Raw genomic sequence first — 7,509 nt, forward strand, 5'->3', positions numbered from 1 at the left:
TTCAAATCATATCTTTTCAACATATCTTTTTAAAACCATAACTTTTCAATCATATCTTTTTAATCACATCTTTTTCAAAATAGTTTTCAATCATATCTTTTTGATTTCTAATTTCAAAATCTTTTTTAAAAACCACTTAATTTCTTTTCCACTCTTAGTTTTCGAAAATCAATTAGTATTTTTCAAATGTTTTAAAATCTTTACTTAATTTCGAAAATGTCTTCCCCTCTTCTCACATCCTTCTATTTTACACTATTCCTAAATGCACAATCGAACTCCATCTTTCTTGATAAGTTCGAATTCTCTACTTCTTCCTTCTATTTGTTTTTCCTCTGACACCTCAAGGAATCTCTATACTGTGACATAGAGGATTCCATATTTTCTTGTTCTCTTCTCTTTCATATGAGCAGAAGCAAAGACAAAAGCATTCTTGTTGAGGCTGACCCTGAACCTGAAAGGACCTTGAAGCGAAAGCTAAGAGAAGCTAAGGCACAACTCTCTGTAGAGGACCTAACAGAAATCTTCAAGGAAGAAGAACCCATGGCAGCCGAAAACAGCAACAATGCCAACAATGCAAGGAAGGTGCTAGGTGACTTTACTGCACCTACTCCCGACTTCTATGGGAGAAGCATCTCTATCCCTGCCATTGGAGCAAACAACTTTGAGCTTAAACCTCAATTAGTTTCTCTAAGGCAACAGAATTGCAAGTTCCATGGACTTCCATTGGAAGATCCTCATCAGTTTTTAACTGAATTCTTGCAAATCTGTGACACCGTCAAGACTAATGGGGTTGACCCTGAGGTTTACAGACTTATGCTATTCCCTTTTGCTGTAAGAGACAGAGCTAGGATATGGTTGGACTTACAACCTAAAGAAAGCCTGAACTCTTGGAAAAAGCTAGTCAATGCCTTCTTGGCAAAGTTCTTTCCACTCAAAAATTGAGTAAGCTTAGAGTGGAAGTCCAAACCTTCAGACAGAAGGAAAGTGAATCCCTATATGAAGCTTGGGAAAGATACAAACAATTGATCAGAAAATGTCCTTCTGGCATGCTTTCTGAATGGAGCATCATAGGTATTTTCTATGATGGTCTGTCTGAACTATCCAAGATGTCATTGGATAGCTCTGCTGGAGGATCTCTTCATCTGAAGAAGAAGCTTGTGATCCTGAGAACCCTTCAATGGAAGAGGTGAATTACATGGGAGAACCCTATGGAAACACCTATAATCCTTCATGGAGAAATCATCCAAATTTCTCATGGAAGGATCAACAGAAACCTCAACAAGGTTTCAACAACAATAATGGTGGAAAACACAGGTTTAGCAATGGCAAGCCTTTTCCATCATCTTCTCAGCAACAGACAGAGAATTCTAAGCAGAACCACTCTGACTTAGCAACCATGGTCTCTGATCTAATCAAAACCACTCAAAGTTTCATGACTGAAACAAGGTCCTCCATTAGGAATTTGGAGGCACAAGTGGGACAGCTGAGCAAGAAAATTACTGAACTCCCTCCTAGTACTCTTCCAAGCAATACAGAAGAAAATCCAAAAGGAGAGTGCAAGGCCATCAACATGACCGAATTTGGAGAGGAGGAAGAGGCAGTGAACGCCACTGAGGAAGACCTCAATGGACGTCCACTGGCCTCCAATGAGTTCCCTAATGAGGAACCATGGGAATCTGAGGCTCACACTGAGACTATAGAGATTCCATTAGATTTACTTCTGCCATTCATGAGCTCTGATGAGTATTCTTCCTCTGAAGAGGATGAGTATGTCACTGAAGAGCAAGTTGCTAAATACCTTGGAGCAATCATGAAGCTAAATGACAAGTTATTTGGTAATGAGACTTGGGAGAACGAACCTCCTTTGCTCACCAAAGAACTGGATGACTTGACTAGGCAGAAATTGCCTCAAAAGAGGCAGGACCTGGGAAGTTCTCAATCCCTTGTAACATAAGCACCATGACCTTTGAGAAGGCTTTGTGTGACCTAGGGTCAAGCATAAACCTCATGCCTCTCTCTGTAATAGAGAAGCTAGGGATCTTTGAGGTACAGGCTGTAAGAATCTTACTAGAGATGGCAGATAACTCAAGAAAACAAGCTTATGGACTTGTAGAGAATGTTCTGGTAAAAGTTGAAAACCATTACATTACTGCTGATTTCATAGTCCTAGAGACTGGGAAGTGCATGGATGAATCCATCATCCTTGGCAGACCCTTCCTAGCCACAGCAAAGGCTGTGATTGATGTTGACAGAGGAGAATTAATCATTCAAGTGAATGAAGAATCCTTTGTGTTTAAGGCTCAAGGATATCCCTCTGTCACCATGGAGAGGAAGCATGAAGAGCTTCTCTCAAAACAGTGTCAAACAGAGCCCCCACAATCAAACTCTAAGTTTGGTGTTGGGAGGTTCCAACATTGCTCTGAGTATCTGTGAGGCTCCATGAGAGCCCATTGTCAAGCTACTGACATTAAAGAAGCGCTTGTTGGGAGGCAACCCAATGTTATGTTTAATCTATTTTCCTTTGTTATTTTATGTTTTCAATAGGTTGATGATCATGAGAAGTCACACAATCAATTGAAAAAGCAAAAATAGAATGAAAGACAGAAAGAAAAACAGCACACCCTGGAGGAAGACCTTGCTGGCATTTAAACGCCAGTAAGGGTAGCAAATGGGCGTTTAACGCCCAGTCTGGCACCACTCTGGGCGTTTAACGCCAGAAAGGGGCACCAGACTGGCGTTAAACGCCAGGAAAGGGCAAGAAGCTGGTGTTAAACGCCAGAAATGGGCACCAGCCCGGCGTTTAACGCCAGAATTGGCAAAGGGTGCATTTTTGCACGCCAATTGGTGCAGGGATGACTTTTCCTTGACACCTCAGGATCTGTGGACCCCACAGGATCCCCACTTACCCTACCACCCTCTCTCTTCTTCTTCACCCATTCACCAATCACCTTAACACCTCTTCCCCAAAAACCCTTCATCTATCAAATCCCATCTTTCTCTTCACCACTCACATCCATCCTTCATAAAACCCCACCTACCTTACCATTCAAAATTCAAACCACTTTCCCTCCCAAACCCACCCTTACATGGCCGAACCCTACCCCTCTCTCCACCCCTATATAAACCCATCTTCACTCCTTCATTTTCACACAACCTAGACACTACTTCTACCCTTTGGCCAAACCACAAAGCCATCTCCATCTCCTCTATTTCTTCTTCTTCTACTCTCTTCTTTCTTCTTTTGCTCGAGGACGAGCAAACCTTTTAAGTTTGGTGTGGTAAAAACATTGCCTTTTGTTTTTCCATAACCATTTATGGCATCCAAGGCCGGAGAAACCTCTAGAAAGAGGAAAGGGAAGGCAAAAGCTTTCACCTCCGAGTCATGGGAGATGGAGAGATTCATCTCAAGGGTGCATCAAGACCACTTCTATGAAGTTGTGGCCTTGAAGAAGGTGATCCCCGAGGTCCCTTTCAAACTCAAAAAGAGTGAATATCCGGAGATCCGACATGAGATCCGAAGAAGAGGTTGGGAAGTTCTTACCAACCCCATTCAACAAGTCGAAATCTTGATGGTTCAAGAGTTCTATGCCAATGCATGGATCACCAAGAACCATGATCAAAGTGTGAACCCGGACCCAAAGAATTGGCTTACAATGGTTCGGGGGAAATACTTAGATTTTAGTCCAGAAAATGTAAGGTTGGCATTCAACTTGCCCATGATGCAAGGAGATGAACACCCTTACACTAGAAGGGTCAACTTTGATCAAAGGTTGGACCAAGTCCTCACAGACATTTGTGAAGAGGTGCCCAATGGAAGAGAGATTCAAGAGGGAAGCCGGTTCAACTGAGAAGGCATGACCTCAAGCCCGTGGCTAGGGGATGGTTGGAGTTTATCCAACGCTCAATCATTCCCACTTGCAACCGGTCCGAAGTTACTATAGACCGGGCCATCATGATCCATGGCATCATGATTGGAGAAGAAGTAGAAGTTCATGAGGTTATAGCCCAAGAACTTTATAAGGTGGCGGACAAGTCCTCTACCTTGGTAAGGTTAACCTTTTCTCATCTCATCTGTCACCTCTGTTATTCAGTTGGAGTTGACATAGAGGGAGACATCCCCATTGATGAGGACAAGCCCATCACTAAGAAAAGGATGGAGCAAACAAGAGATCCCACTCATCATGAAATCCCTGAGATGCCTCAAGGGATGCACTTTCCTCCACAAAACTATTGGGAGCAAATTAACACCTCCCTAGGAGAATTGAGTTCCAACATGGGACAACTAAGGGTGGAGCACCAAGAACACTCCATTCTCCTCCATGAAATTAGAGAAGATCAAAGAATCATGAGAGAGGAGCAACAAAGGCAAGGAAGAGACATTGAGGAGCTCAAGCACTCCATAAAATCTTCAAGAGGAAGAACAAGCCGCCATCACTAAGGTGGACCCGTTCTTTAATCTCCTTGTTCTTTATTTTCCTGTTTTTCGAATTTTCATGCTTATGTTTATCCATGTTTGTGTCTTATGATCATTAGTGTCTTAGTGTCTATGCCTTAAAGTTATGAATGTCCTATGAATCCATCACCTTTCTTAAAAAAATGTTCTTAATTGAAAAAGAGAAGAATTGCATGAATTTCAGATTTTATAACAGATTAATTATTTTGATGTGGTGGCAATACTTTTATTTTCTGAATGTATGCTTGAACAGTGCATATGTCTTTTGAATTTGTTGTTCATGAATGTTAAAATCGTTGGCTCTTGAAAGAATGATGAAAAAGGAGACATGTTACTGAGGATCTGAAAAATCATAAAAATGATTCTTGAAGCAAGAAAAAGCAGTAAAAAAAAACGAAAAAAAAGAGAGAAAGGAAGCAAGAAGGAAAAGAAAAAAAATAATGAAGTTGTGATCCAAGGTAAAAAGAGTGTGCTTAAGAACCTTAGACACCTCTAATTGGGGACTCTAGCAAAGCTGAGTCACAATCTGAAAAGGTTCACCCAATTATGTGTCTGTGGCATGTATGTATTCGGTGGTAATACTGGAAGACAGAGTGCTTTGGGCCACGGCCAAGACTCATAAAGTAGCTGTGTTCAAGAATCATCATACTTAACTAGGTGAATCAATAACACTATCTAGATTCTGAGTTCCTAAAGAAGCCAATCATTCTGAATTTCAAAGGATAAAGTGAGATGCCAAAACTGTTCAGAGGCAAAAAGCTAAAGCCCCGCTCATCTAATTAATACTGATCTTCATAGATGTTTTTGGAGTTCATTGCATATTCTCTTCTTTTTATCTTATTTGATTTTCAGTTGCTTGGGGACAAGCAACAATTTAAGTTTGGTGTTGTGATGAGCGGATAATTTGTACGCTTTTTGGCATTATTTTTAGTATGTTTTTAGTAGATTTAGTTAGTTTTTAGTATATTTTTATTAGTTTTTAGTTAAAATTCACTTTTCTGGACTTTACTATGAGTTTGTGTGTTTTTCTGTGATTTCAGGTATTTTCTGGCTGAAATTGAGGGATCTGAGCAAAGATCTGATTCAGAGACTAAAAGGACTGCAGATGCTGTTGGATTCTAACCTCCTTGCACTCGAAGTGGATTTTCTGGAGCTACAAAAGCCCAATTGGCACGCTCTTAACGGCGTTGGAAAGTAGACATCCTGGGCTTTCCAGCAATGTGTAATAGTTCATACTTTGCCCGAGATTTGACGGCCCAAACTGGCGTTCCAAATCAGCTCAAGAATGCCCGGCGTTAAACGCCGGAACTGGCACAAGAATAGGAGTTAAACGCCCAAACTGGCACAAAAGCTAGCGTTTAACTCCAAGAAGAGTCTCTACACGAAAATGCTTCAATGCTCAGCCCAAGCACACACCAAGTGGGCCCGGAAGTGGATTTTTATGTCATTTACTCATTTCTGTAAACCCTAGGCTACTAGTTCTTTATAAATAAGACCTTTTGCTATTGTATTTTTAATCTTTTGATCATTTTAGATCTTAGGATCATCTTGGGATGTCTAGTTCTTAGATCATTGGGGGCTGGCCTCACGGCCATGCCTAGACCTTGTTCTTATGTATTTTCAACGGTGGAGTTTCTACACACCATAGATTAAGGTGTGGAGCTCTGCTGTACCTCGAGTATTAATGCAATTACTATTGTTCTTCTATTCAATTCAGCTTGTTCTTGTTCTAAGATATTCATTTGCACCCAAGAACTTGATGAATGTGATGATTATGTGACGCTCATCATCATTCTCACTTATGAACGCGTGCCTGACAACCACTCTCGTTCTACAAGCAAACAAGGCTTGGATGTTTATCTCTTTGATTCCTTAATCGGAATCTTCGTGGTATAAGCTAGAATTGATGGCGGCATTCAAGAGAATCCGGAAGGTCTAAACCTTGTCTGTGGTATTCTGAGTAGGATTCAATGATTGAATGACTGTGACGAGCTTCAAACTCGCGATTGTGGGGCGTTAGTGACAGACGCAAAAGAATCACTGGATTCTATTCCGACATGATCGAGAACCGACAGCTGAATAGCCGTGCCGTGACAGGGTGCGTTGAACATTTTCACTGAGAGGACGTGACTGTAGCCATTGACAACGGTGATGCCCAACATACAGCTTGCCATGGAAAGGAGTAAGAAGAGTTGGATGAAGACAGTAGGAAAGCAGAGAGATGGAAGGGACAAAGCATCTTCATACGCTTATCTGAAGTTCTCACCAATGAATTGCATAAGTATCTATATCTTTATCTTTATGTTTTATTCATATATCATCCATAACCATTTGAGTCTGCCTGACTGAGATTTACAAGGTGACCATAGCTTGCTTCGTACCAACAATCTCTGTGGGATTGACCCTTACTCACGTAAGGTTTATTACTTAGACGACCTAGTGCACTTGCTGGTTAGTTGTGCGAAGTTGTGTTTATGCCATGGTATTAAACACCAAGTTTTTGGATTCATTACTAGGGATTATTTGAGTTGTGAAAAGTAGTGATCACAATTTCGTGCACCAAAGCGTAAGCTAAGAGAAGCTAAAGCACAACTCTCTGTAGAGGACCAAATAGAAATCTTCAAACAAGAAGAAGACATGGCAGTCGAAAACAACAACAATGCCAACAATGCAAGGAAGGTGCTGGTTGACTTTACTGTACCTACCCCCGACTTCAATGGGAGAAGCATCTCTATCCCTGCCATTGGAGCAAACAACTTTGAGCTTAAGCCTCAATTACTTTCTCTAATGCAACAGAATTGCAAGTTCCATGGACTTCCATTGGAAGATCCTCATCAGTTTTTAGCTGAATTCTTGCAAATCTGTGACACTGTCAAGACTAATGGGGTTGACCCTGAGGTCTACAGACTTATGCTATTCCCTTTTGCTGTAGGAGACAGAGCTAGGATATGGTTGGACTCACAACCTAAAGAAAGCCTGAACTATTGGGAAAAGCTAGTGAATGCCTTCTTGGTAAAGTTCTTTCCACCTCAAAAATTGAGTAAGCTTAGAGTGGA

The 7,509-nt window shown here is 41.2% G+C and overlaps 1 non-coding gene across 1 annotated transcript; it reads right to left on the reverse strand.

The window, feature by feature from the left end:
* Nucleotides 1-944: 944 nt before the first annotated feature.
* Nucleotides 945-1,048, reverse strand: LOC130978105 (small nucleolar RNA R71). The gene has a single exon (XR_009085768.1). It is a non-coding gene; the product is annotated as a small nucleolar RNA R71 (small nucleolar RNA).
* Nucleotides 1,049-7,509: the final 6,461 nt, after the last annotated feature.

Source organism: Arachis stenosperma, chromosome 4 (genome assembly GCF_014773155.1).
Source record: "Arachis stenosperma cultivar V10309 chromosome 4, arast.V10309.gnm1.PFL2, whole genome shotgun sequence".
NCBI lineage: Eukaryota > Viridiplantae > Streptophyta > Magnoliopsida > Fabales > Fabaceae > Arachis > Arachis stenosperma.